This window comes from Podarcis bocagei (assembly GCF_964188305.1).
Source record: "Podarcis bocagei genome assembly, contig: HAP1_SCAFFOLD_215, whole genome shotgun sequence".
NCBI lineage: Eukaryota > Metazoa > Chordata > Lepidosauria > Squamata > Lacertidae > Podarcis > Podarcis bocagei.
The window spans coordinates 70023-83475 of NW_027670233.1; the positions used below are offsets into that span (position 1 = coordinate 70023).

The 13453-nt window shown below is 42.7% G+C and overlaps 2 long non-coding RNA genes across 2 annotated transcripts in view; one reads left to right on the top strand and one right to left on the bottom strand.

The window, feature by feature from the left end:
• Positions 1-13453, top strand: part of LOC308579578 — a 77998-nt gene that overhangs the window by 43354 nt on the left and 21191 nt on the right. The window lies entirely within an intron of this gene.
• LOC308579579 lies at positions 8823-11298 on the bottom strand. Its single transcript, XR_014004545.1, has 2 exons — positions 9830-11298; positions 8823-9729 (listed from the first exon to the last, which is right to left on the bottom strand). It is a non-coding gene; the product is annotated as an uncharacterized lncRNA (long non-coding RNA).

A 13453-nucleotide genomic window follows, 5' to 3' on the forward strand; every position in this document is an offset into this window, starting at 1 on the left:
CAACAGGCTCCGCCTCTGACTCTCCTTCCTCCCTTTCTTCCTCCCTTTCAGAATCTTCCTGTTCTGAATCAGAGAGACACTCTGAAAGAACATCACGCTTGACAGCAGCTTGTGACTTTTTATCCTGCTCATAGAACTCAGCGTGTTTACTGATCAGTAACTTACTCTGATCACCTGATGGAAACGCAAACCTCCATGCACACGCTGCTGGCTCATACCCACAGAAGATCATTTTTCGGAACTTGGATCCATCTGGCCCCTGCAAAGCAGCAGGTACTGGCACAGACGCATGTGACCCGAACATACGCAAAAAATGAATCTGGGGTTTCCTGCCATGCAACAAACCAAATGGTGTGTCCCCTACCATGGAATTGTAGGTGCGATTCCAGGTGAAGCTCACATACTTGATTGCCTCCAGCCAAAACCTTGGAGGTAACCCAGAATCTTCCAGCAACACCTGTGCAGTTTTAACCAGAGCCTGACACTTCAGCCCTGCCACCCCCCACTGATTGGGTGAAGTCACTGTGTGACGTATCCCTTTCTTGCGAAAGTACTTCTGCAAAGCAGAACCTGTAAACTCAGCTCCTCTGTCACTTGTGACAGCTTGCACTTTGGTGGAAAACCTTTGTTCCACCTCCTCAATCCATCCTTTGATCAGCTGTGCTGCATCATCCTTGGATTTGAGACCGTGTATCCAGGAATTCTGCGTAAAATCCTCCTGCATCGTAAGCAGATACCTTGACCCTCCCAGACTTGGTTCTTTTACAGGACCCCACAAATCTATGTGAATCAGTTCAAAAGGTTTTGTTGTTATCCTCTCTACTTTTGGATAACTACATCCTTTTACCTTTGCCAGCTTGCAAGTTTCACATTTCACAGCAAGTCCACATTCTGCTATATTACAACCTTCAGAAACCTCTGGTAGCACCTGTAGTGCTTCCAAAGATCCATGAGCTGTTCGAGCATGCCAAGCATGTACACATGAATCATGATTGGGAATTGTAGCACGTAGTGCTTGTGCTTTCTCAACCTTCCCACCACCCTCCAGAGACGTTTTAAGAATGAAGAGATCATTCTGCCCCTTTTTAACCTTGGCAAGCATCCTCCCTCCTTTGGAGATCGTGCACACATCACCCTGAAAACAAACCGTAAATCCCTTTTTCAGTAAATAAGGCACAGATAAAAGACAGTGGTGCATCCCAGGAACAGTGCAACACTGCAACGTTTCCTGTAAAATAGAGAAATACACATTTACAGAATTAGTCATATTTCTTTTCTGTCCATTTGCAAACAGTACAGTTTTCCCGGCAGGAATTGCTTTGCAATTCCATCTCTCAACAGCAGGTGTCTCTGGAATCAAATTGCGATTAGCTGCAGAGTCAATAACAAAACTTAGCTCCTCTGTCCCACAGCTGTCTTCAAACAGCGCCAGACTAGCTGTTATTTGATAAGTGTCTTCCTGGCACCTGGCACGTCCACCAGCCTCAGTCCCACGCCTGGTTGTTTTTCCAGACCGGTTGCCATGGAAACCCGCCTGATTCCCATGAAAAGTGTCCTTGAAAACATCCTGCCTTGCCTCTCTGCTCCGGTGGGGGCAATCTCGACGCAGATGTCCCGCTGCATTACACAAGTAGCAACGACGAACTCCAGTGGAAAAACACTGCCTGGGGCTCTTCCCAGCTGGCCTGGCCCTCCTTCTTCCGGAAAAGCACTCCTTGCCAGATCCGCCCCCCCTGAACTGCCGCTCCATTCCAGCAGGTTCAGTGGAAAACTTTTCAAACTTGCCTTTGGAACTTTCCGCCCCCCCCCGATTTGCTCACTAGCACTCCTTGAGGCTAAATCATCAGGAACAGGGGCTCCAGCCATCTCTAGGCTTCCAGCTTCCATCTGCCCTTGGCCCTCTGCTGAGTCTTCACACAGACGTTTCAGCACACGCCAAGCCTCACATGCAGATTCAACGCTTTCCAGGTGATGTTGCAAATTAGCATGCACACCTGCCCGCAACATGCAGATCTCAGCTTTCTCCCTCTGCATTTTCTCCTCCAGAGAAACAGACTTCAGCTTTCCTGAATCTCTGTCCACCAGTTGCACTGGTTCCCTCTGGGAAATGTCCCAAACTTCCGTGGCTATGAACCACGCTCTCACCCATCTTGCCCAGGTATTCCACGCTTGGGCGGTGAGTTCCTCAAGCTGTTCAAACGGAGCTTGAATCACCTCCTGGCCATCTGCCATGTTCTCCCGTTCTCCCAAGGGGCCCCAAGCTGTACTTACAAAAACACCAGCTCTTCCGGCTCCTGCTGCGTGGAGAAACGATTTCCGCTGTTCTCAGCTCTGCTACATTCAGCACAGGCAAACCTTTGCGTCTTTCAGCTAGCTGCTTGCCTCAAATACAGACCTCCGCTTTCGCCAACTCCACTGCCATCCGTACGCAACTTCAAAGCATTCCGGCAGCCTCTAGTGACAGGTTTACAAGCGGTGATTTAGGGTCCATAACCTCTGGCAGTTTGTTATCAGCCGTGACTCCCGCTAATTGATTTACGAACCTCGATTAGCGATTTATGGCCGCCCGGCACACTTCCGCTCGCAGCTCTCCGTCACGGCTCAGCAGAGTTTCACGCAGCGGTGTAAAACTGTCACGCAGCTTGACTCAGCTTCCAGACAAACACACAGAGTCCAGTTTGTCTATTTACAGCCGTTTATTTCAACATATCTTCGGAAAACCAGGACTGCTTTCAGCCATTATAAGACTGCTCTTTTCCCCTCACAGCATAGAGTGAGAAAAGAGAAACTCCTCCCAAGCTCCTCCCAAGCTTCTAAAACTGACGTCAGAATGCTGAGGCATCATGGGAAGATCTTAACCTGTTAAGTTCCGATCCCAACACATAATTCTATCCAGTCTTATCTTGGTGTTTCCACATCATATCTTGTTCATATAATTTCTCTTTTTCTTTTACAATCTTTTCTGTTAGTCTCCTTAAGCCGATAAGCAAATATAATAATCCTGTGTGGATTTCCCGTTCCTCCAAACTAAGTCCAGATGGTTTCCATATATCTCTTTTGTAGATACCATTGCTCTTTCCATCATAAATTGGGCATTTGTCGCTCTTAAGTCCCACCGAGAAGTTGATTTCTCTCTTTCTCCTCCCAGACCCAAGAGCTCCAACAATGCCTCCCAAAATGGCGACGGCATTTTTAACTGCATCATTCCAAAACTCTTAGCTTTCCAGCTTTGTCTTGAAACATTGCTTTGGTTACAAAGTTTATCTCCACACAGTCATAAATCTACAGCTTAAGACCTTAATTTCTGACTCATCAGGGGAGGGGATTCTTGTTTACTCACATAAAAAAAGGAAAGGCAGGTTTTCCCCCCCTCAGTCATTTGTTGTACCGTATCTTGACGTATCCTCTCATATTTTATTCTTGTCTTGTTATCAGAGATCTCTTCTGTCAGCAGTCTTTACTCCCCATTTTTCCTTGAAGTATGTGCAATTTATCTTGTCCAAATTGTTTCTTTTGAAGATTCTTGCAACTAGCGGTGCGAATCAGGGACGGTGTCCAGGAATGCCGGAATCCCACAGGAGGGCTTTGTGCCTAGTGCCCCCACCCCCACAAATTCGGGGGTGGTATAGGGCACAGCAGGCAAGGGCCGTCCCCTCCACAATCCTGGGGGGGGTTAAGGAGGCTAATTACCCCCATCATAGCCTCCAAATGACCTCGTGTGTGTCAGAGTGATGTTATTGTCAGCCATCTTCTGATGTGCCACCTAGTGGCCCCCCTGGAGTCTCCTTCTTTGGAGGTCTTTAAGCAGAGGCTTGACAACCATATGTCAGGAGTGCTCTGATGGTGTTTCCTGCACTCACAGGTGAGAAACCATTTAAGTGCATGGAATGTGGAAAGAGCTTCACTGATAGTGGAACACTTAGTGTTCATCAACGGAGTCACACAGGAGAGAAACCATTTAAATGCATGGAGTGTGGAAAGAGCTTCAATAGAAGTGGGCACCTTAGCAAACACCATTGAACTCACAGAGCGAAAACCACTTACTTATATGGAGTGTAGATAGCTCTTCAATCCTGATGTTCTTACAAAACATCAATGGACTCACAAGGAGGAGAAGCTTTAAGAGTTGAAACCCAACAGATATACCAACAAATAGGAAAAGCAGAAATGATTTGAATGGAAGGAGTGTGGGAAGTTCTTCTATTACTTTATATGTATATGATTTTATATGCAATTTATTTACAAATTGCTACATACTTTCCAGATACACATTTATTTCATACTTGACTTCCTCTCCATGGTTTCCCCATAGAATTTTTAAATTGCTGCATCTTTCAGATATTTACACCTTACCTTTTCCACACCCTTCTCCAGCAAGTATTCAACTGTTGTTTTTCATTCAGCTCCTACCTGTGTTTGTACATGTTTACAAAAATTATTTAAATATTCAACAAAAGGTTTCCACTCCTCTTTAAAGTCTGCCTTGATTTCTTATTTTCATAGTTAAATTTGCCAATTTGACATATTCCATCACTTTTGGAACAGTGTAGCTGTCTCTTGATTTTGCCATTTTTCTGCATAAAGTACTCTTGCTGCTGTCGTTCATCTGTCTTCATGGAACATTTAACCCAGTTATCCCTAAAAGAAATGGTTTCTTCAGGAGCATCACCCTAAGTAATTTTCTCTCGAGTTATAATTCATCTGGTTGGCTGAAAGCCACAAAGATGTTTTCTTTTCCAACAAATCCTTATACATTTTCCAAACTCTCTATAAATTCTTCCTAATTACATAATTAATTACAAAAAAAGTATTTGGTATTTTGCCTTCTTTTGAGATACCTTTCTGCAGTGTTCTGTCTTAGTCCAGTGATACCACTCCATTAAAATCGCCCATAATAATTATATTTCCAACATAAACCTCAGACATACTTTCATCCAATAGTTGGAAGAAATCTTTCTTTTTCCTCATTAGGTGCGTCAGCTCCTACCAATAATATTTTTTTCTCCTTCACCATCACTTTCACTGCAATAATTCTTCACCTCTAAAGATCTGTTTAGAGTCCAGTTTGGAATTCATATATAGTACCACCCCTCTTTTCTTTGTTTTATCTGAATTCCTGTCCTAGTCCTTTATTTACCAATAATCATTTTTGTTGTTGTTTCCTTGTGAAAATATGTGTAATTTTATTTCATTTGGTTTTGTTGTTCAAACCATTCACATTCAATGAAAACAATTTTAAATCCATCATTGAATCATTTAAACAGTTTTAAGTCCCCTTTCCCCTTATCAGCTATCTCCCTCCTCCAGCTCGTCTCCCAGCTCTTTTTTAAAATATATTTTCTCTAGAATGCCTCTGTTTTTATTGGCCCTTGCCATCTTTGTTTCTTCCCTATGTACATAAAAAAGTTCCCTTCCAGGAATTCTCAACTAAAGGGAATTGAATTCTTCTTGAGCGCATCAGCCAGAAACTTATAGCTGGTTCTTTTCTTCAGCAATTTTGAGCATTGTAATCAGTTTTTCTGGTAGTGTGTTTGGAGTTCTTGATCTTGAGTTTCATAAAATCAATCAAACTCCTGGTAGTTTATTTGCTTTTGCATAAGCTGATTTCACTCTGAAAGCAAGAATCTCCATCAAGTCATTTTTTTCTTTCTTTCTCCTCTTGTTTCTCCTTCTCTACTTTGGTTGAGGGTGTCTTCCTCGTCTGGCCCATAGTCAAGTTCTTGTTAACACCCAACATTTTTATAGCTTTCCACTTTAGGCAGAGTGCTCCGATGTTCCAGTAACCCCAGAGCCTTATGGGGGGGGCTATACCCACACTCTCTCTCCCACCCCCATGGCACCTGTAGTAAAGTTAGTACTTTGGTCAAGCGGAGAGTGAGGCCTTGTGGGAAACCAGCAAGAATTATGGGAACTAGGTCCTGTTGCTTTAACCCGTAGACCTGTTGGCTCCAAGGGCGTGAAAGGTTTACTATGGGAGAGGAATTCTCTGGATAATGTGAAGAGTTGGCACCTGTGAGGGAAGTTATGTATATCCAGCCGGTGATGTTATCTCCCTGTTAATTGCCCAAAGGAGGTGCATTTGCATAAGCTCTAAGAAAGGGAGGAAACAACTTTGATCTAGGCTCTGGAGCCTTAATTGGCCCAGCTGTCAGAAGTTAAAATTATTAACCCACAAGTCATTGGAGAATTCAAATGTAACCAAGAGTGGTGATTGGGCCTGGGGGATCTGATTCCACGTGCAAATTAGGGATAAAAGATCTTGAGAATGGCTGGGAAGGCACGCTCTGCAATCCACAAAATCGCCCGGCTGCTGATGTTCCACCTAAGCACCGGTCTTTTGTGATGAAGATTTCCTAAGACCTCTGAATGCGGATTTCTGAAGGACTCTGAACTCTCCTATCTTTGCCTTAGAGTGTAGAAGTGAGTATTAGCTAGCTATATTTTGCAACGTTTTTATTTTCTCTTTACTTGTAATCTACCAAAAGATGTGCCTGCTTTTTAGCATGTTCTTTATGTTTTAAAATAAATTTTAAGCAAGAAACTTTCACTTGTATTGTGTGTGCCTATCCGGGAAAATAGCTAAATCCAATGCCTAGCTTCTTGGTTGTGCCTTACTAAAGAATTTCTACCTGCAAGCTTGTGGAAGCAACTTGTAGTTTGGGGTTAACCGGTAACGAAGAAACACAGCCGTCTCCCTTGAGCTGTGGCTTAAGGTAACCCTGGGACAAGGGAGTGGTGGCAGCCTTACCAGTTCTGTTTCGTCCTGTTTCTGAAAAGGTAAAAGGGTCTGCCAGCCTTGCTCCAGAAACCTGGTCTGGCCGGAGAGCAAAGACAGGTGAGGGAGGGGCAAATGGTTGGGGACCAGTTTACCACAGCACCTGATCTGCGGAGGGTGCATGGCAGGCGACTGAACTCTGATGCGACAACCTGGAAGTCCCAGAGCGGTGCATCAGTTAGAATGGGATGCTTAAGAAACCTCTACAGATTCTCAAAGGGGAGAAGAAAACATTTAGATGTATGGAGTGTTTGACGTATTTCTCTCAGAGTTCACTTTCCTTCCCATCAATGAACTCAGATAATGGGAAATCAGTCTTAAATGCATGGAGTGCATGTGAAGTTCTGGTATTTGTATATAAAGTTGTATAGACAGGTCTTTAAAGAAATGAAGGTCATGTCTCACAAGTATAATAGCAGATATAATATAATGTTAAATAGGGAGGGGGAGAATCTGGAGTGCTGGGGTGAGTGATGATGGGCTGAGAGCCAGCTGATTTTGGGGCCTTGGTGGTGTTACCGGAAAAATCCGAGGGCTCCCTTGGACAAAACAAAGACACCAACCAGGATAACTTGGAGCAAAACAGCAGCCTGTAGGCTTGGCCTTTATTGAGCTGATGCATCAGGGTGTTCCCCTCACTTGCAGGAGAGAGGAAAAGACCCAGAAAAATAGTGTGCTAGGTCTTATAAAAACTTTTGAAATTCCCCTCCTCTAGGTCAAGCCTACCCCCAGAAACATCATGCATACATTACAGAAAGGAGGGGTTGAAGGAGGAGTTGGTGGTGGTAACCTGAATGTCCTGTCACCTGGCTGGTTCCTCCTTTCCCCCTCCCATGAGTCACTTCCAGGAGACAAAGGGGAGTTGGCAGTTTCCTGCCCCCAGAGGGAAGATCTGATCATTGTCCTTTGTTTCAGTCCATACTGAATCCACTCTCATATGCAAGTTCTTTGTGATCTTGATGGTCTTCTGTCTGGGATCATCAGGGTTGGCATAGCAAATGGGCAGGGCTCCTGTGGATGTGCTGGGATGGTGAAGGGATTATGGCTGACCAGGACTAAGCCACCCCCCTTTGATAGTTCTTGTCATATGGAGTAAAATAAAAATGGAACAGTGCAATCCGATGTATGGTTGATTTTCTATGAATTTATAACAAATGTGGCGTATGCAGTGTGTGAGTGTGTGTGTGTGTGTGAAGTTTGTACAAACAGAATGATTGGGGTGGGGGGGTTCCTGTTACAGTTCCCCCCTTCGGAGATAAGATTGCAAAGGTGGCTACTTTGCAATCCTTTTCTCCGCACAATTTAAGGTGGTAAATATTAACCTGCTATTCTCCGTCCCAGATGTGTGTGTCCATGTGAACCTGAAAGGGACTTGGATATCATGCTACTTTAAGGATATTTGCATAGAAATATAATGGTGTAACAGTGCACATAGTTGGACATAGGATATCATGTAAAATTAATATTTTGTTGCTCAGTTACTTGTGGCATTCTAGTACCTTGGAAGAAATATTTTCTCAATAGTGGCGTATGCTTTACATTTAGCAGGAAGGTCCACTAATGACTGAAAAATGCAATTTGCTTTGTCCCCCGCCATTTTTTGTGTTCTCAGGTGTAAAGGTAGCTCTTCTGTGGTCTCACACCGGCCTGGTGTCACAGGAGTGGCAATCCCTGGTGAATCCACTTAGGGCTTTCATATCAACCATGTCACAGGTTTGGGCACTTCATGAGAGAAATGTCTTTGCCTTGGCCATTCTATGGGATTTTATTATTATAGGCTTTGGTCTTGCAGTCATGGGAAGTTGCTCACTTGCACATTAAGGACCAAAAAGCTAATTGCAGCCTGGATACACTTGCCCAATTCAAACTGAGTCCAATTTGAATTTTTCTTGCCCCATGGTTCTCAACTTTTCAAACCAATCTGTTAATAGGGCACTTGTCCAAATAAGTCAATTTAACTCTATAAGGGATTATTCCTGCTAAACCAAAGCATATGCACCTTCATGTATCTTATCAGCTTCTCTTTGGTTAAGTGAGTTTTAGCACATTTTAAAATGGGTAGGGAAGTTGGCAGAGTGCCAGGTGGAACAACGAAATGTGGTTATAAATTTATCTAATTCTAAACATTGGACTACATAATAGCCTGGTCTGTTAAAAGGCATAAAATGTATGAGAATCCTCCACTGGGTTGTAAGGAATAAGACATTAAACATAAAACACAGAAAAATAGCCCCAGAAATAGCCCCCCCCCAATTTGTGGAAACAACACACTGTCAGACACATTTCAACATTCCTACGTAATAACACATAATACAAAACAAACTAATTAAATATCAGTTGCATATCTTGAGACAATTGGGATATTTATGTATGCATCTTTTGAATCCTGGAGCACAGTCTTGAGGTTCAAAGTGAGAAGATGTCCTTGCAATTCAACTCCACCCCCCTTTGTCAGCCCCACTTCCCCTTTGAAAGAAATTGCTGTGGCCACTTTGAAAACTTTGGTGTCTGTTGTTGTTGCTGCTGCAGGTAATAGTCTTGTGGTGGCGAAGCTTTTCATTGGATCTGTAGTAACACATCTGTAGAAGTGATATCCTGTAAGGGGCAGGGTTTTGGGGACAGAGTTAGAAAAGGGAAGGGGTGAAAGGCAAAAAAGGATGTCCTTCAGTTTCCGTGGGAAGCTGCAAATAATAAAAATCTTAGCGGAATAAGCATTTTATTCCTTTCAATATTATTATCATGTTTCCATATAATTACTGTTATTATCTGCTTAGTTCGTTTGCTTTCCTTCACTTTGGAAAGAAAGAGAACTGTAAAAAAATACAAGGTTAAAATAATAATGAAACACACACACACACACACACACAATGACTTATGAGGAACGAAAAATAAATAAATGGTAAGACACACAATTTTAAGAAATCTGAAGTAACAATGAAAATAAAAGAGTGTTTCTTGATGTGACAACATCGGCTAGAATGTTAATAGCAAAATACTGGGAAAGGACTTAATACCAAGAAAAAAATGAATGGCAATTTAAAGTTGTGCAAGTACCTTGAACTAGCCAAAATGACAGAATTAATAAGAGATGCTCAGGCCAAAGGTAAACAAGTACCATTCCACAAACACTGTTTGGTTGTGCTTCGATTAACTTCATAGACATCATGGAAAAACGGATTAAATAAATGAAAACAGATTATTTGTAACTTAAAAAGTGTCAAAGCCACAAAGAGATGGAAGTCACTAATATAGCAGGAATTCAGACTTGTTTCACAGAACAAGAAAGTTGCTGTGGGAGGGGGGGGGAAAGGGACAAACACTTTGTTATCGGGGTTCACATATCCTGTTAAAAGGGGAAATTATTTAATGTGAGAAGCCTGTCAGGAAATGCGGTTCCTAAAATTCCCATTGGGGGGGAATGCTTTGATATTTACCTGTGAAAAGAATTTGGCATGTTAAGATTTGGAACCTGGAAAGCTCTTGACTTTTGATGGGCTAGTTTTTTTTTAACCCTTTTGTCTTACGTAGCCCCTGGAGCAAAGACACATTAAGGGTGATTTCCCTCAATGGTTCCAAGTTTTTTTACATAAGGAAATTTGGATAAGTTTCTCCCTGCAGGTGAAGCTCTCAAAACCTCCTCTCTCCACCCTACAGTTTCCCCCTTTCCTCTCTCTCTCTTTCTCTCTCTTTTTTTGACTGATCTAGCCTCTGTGTATGTGCAGAGTTCATGTCTCAGCAAACCTTTTATACTATTGAAAATGTTGCATCCTTTGGCTAAATTACCATTTGAATAAGGGAAGGGAAGGGAAGGGTATGGAGTAGATTTTAAAAATAGGGTTAGATTTTTTAAACAAAAAAGAGAAACTGAGCAATTAAAGTATTCAATAAAGTTAGCAATTGTAGCCCAAGCAAAAGGGACTGCTTCCTTTATGTACAGGAAAGGGCTAATATCCCTCTGGCTATTCGCGGAACAATGCCACGCCCTTATATATGGGAAAAAATGGCCAGAGAGTCAGAATTCATAGTTTTAATGATAAACACTGTAATCACTCAAATGCTTGATATTACCAGTTGTGCTTCAAAACATCCCAGCTTCACCTCTCACCTTTTAAAACTAAAGAGCAAAGCTAGGCTGAATTTCAACTCCATCACCACACCAGAATTTAAGAATTACCCTCCAAGGCTTGCAGACACATGTTCCTTCCACACAGCCACAAATTGGGAGAGTTGAAAGAGACCCTGGGGTCATCTAGTCCAATCCTCCAAAATATAGGGTTCACAGCAAGATCTCACAGCAAGATTTGTACTATCAAAGAGACATACACATTTAAGTACAGATTTACAACTGGGAAAGGAAACATCTATGCTCCTATCATGTACTAAGGAAGAGGAAAATAAAAGTACCCAACTTTACACAGAACCCTTTTAGCAGATCTTGAGATAGTTTGAGTGAGTTTGCTTCCTTAGACTAAAGAATGCATGTTCCTAGTGAAATGATATTTAAAGGAAGATTGAAGTGAACAGTTTTTTTCTAAGACAGGGAGAGGATCTTTTATTAAGCATAGTTAAAACAGCTATAGATTTGATTTAAAGGGAACACAAAAGTGAATAGGAAAGTGAGATGCAGGGTACCTTGGGAAAGATTGCTCCCCCCTCTTTGCGGTTTCCTTTAAAGGAAGCTTACTCGGGAGTAAATTTACCTGGCACAGAAGTAAGAAGGGAGAAAAAAACTGAAACAGATAGAATGAAACGGGGGGGGGGGGCATTTTCTGAGAAAAGAGGCCAGGAAGTCTTATAGAGACTGATATCAGGAGCCTTACAATAACTCTTCTGTCCAACCAAATCAAAGTTAAAACTGGATTCACATATTTTTCTTAGAAGGAACACCATACTTTCATAGGCATATGCTTAATGAAATACAGTGGTGCCTCGCAAGACGAAAAGAATCCATTCCGCGATTCTCGTCGTCTAGCGGTTTTTTCGTCTTGCGAAGCAAGCCCATTGATTAGCGCTACAGCGGTCTAGCGGCTTTCCGTGATCAGCTGTTAAGCGGGTTTTTCAGCGGAACAGCTGATAGGCAGCTTAGGAAAAGGGGGGGAGCGAAAAAAAACCGCGGGGACGCGCAAGATTTTTTCATCTTGCGAAGCAACCCCATAGGGAAATTCGTTTTGCGAAGCGCCTCCAAAACGGAAAACCCTTTCGTCTAGCGGGTTTTCCCTCTTGCGAGGCGTTCGTCTTGCGGGGCACCACTGTACATACACTGCATTTTAGCTTGAGAGAGCAGTTGGCTCAACTAGGCTTTTGCAGCAGAAACATTAGGTTAACTTCACATTCCAAAATAGACTGGAACACAGGTGTACTCACAAACTCAAAAGTTACAACAAAACATCATTTACCATTAGACTTAAAATCACCCTCCTCACTTAAACTAGAGGAAGAAGGTGGGGTAATCCTCCTTTCAGAACACAAGTAGCACGTATACAGGATTTTACCACTTGGGAGGAAAACTCTCTTTTAGAGCCTCTCAAATAACAAACATTTGCACACTTCATTCTCCATTTTGTCTTGTTTAAGAATGATAAGGCCCAACATGGCTTCCTTAGATTTAAAATTTTTGAAGCAAGCTTGCAATTTAAAAACTATGTGCATTTAAGAACAGTCTGTGGATGCCGAGGCCAATGTAAATACAAACCCTTGAAATATTTCTAAATCTTTGAGTACATCTCTTATTCATTTTCCTTATTTATTTATTATTCTTTGTTCAGAGAAACTAAGATCTCTAATGCGTGGGCTCTCAGGCTGGGCTGTTATTATATCTACTGCCTTCTGAGCACCATTAAGTTTACGGTTTCATGTTCTAGCTTTAGGTTATAGTTTAACAACACAAATTTGATGTGTTCAGCTCTCCCTAAGGGTTCACACCCTGATTTTGTTGAAGGATCCCTGAGGTGGCCGCTGTGCCCTGGGTTCCAGGTGGTGAGCCTAAGCCACCCACTAAAAGTTACAACGGTCTCGTACTTTGTACTTGAAAGACCATTTTGCCCCTTTATTTTATTTTTTCCCAATTGGAGATGGCAAGGTGGAGGGGCATATTAGAATCCTCTCTGGGGCAAAAAGGCTTCATGGAAGCTTTGTTGCCAGGAGGAGTCCAGCTAGGGTGTTTAGTGAGCTCCCATTCTCTCATATGTTATTATTGAGCCTTTTTTTCCCCGTTAACGAAATACGCTAAAGACAGAAAGAGTGGAAACACACACACAAGGGAGGAGGGGCAATGGGAAAGAAAGGGGGGACAGATAAAAGATCCTTTCAGTACTCAAAGTACCCTTGACTAACACAATTCCTACTTATCTATAAACCACGAATTAATTTCTGGAAATCTCAAACCTGAACCTGAAACAAACCACGGGTCCCTCTGCCCAGAAACTCAAACCACGGGTCCCTCTGCCCGGAAACTCAAACCACGGGTCTCTCAGCACGGAATTCCTTTACCTCAGCGCTGTTTACAAGACTAATCCTAGTGTGGGGCCCCAATTTCCCCCTCTACCATCCACGACAGCCTCCTGCCTAGCCTTTGAGACTAAGTTTGGAGTCCCCTACTGAACACCTGCGCAATGCAGTGCCAGATCGGGGTCCGAGAAAACAACCAAGGTTTGAAAGGAAGCAAATGACCTTGCGTTA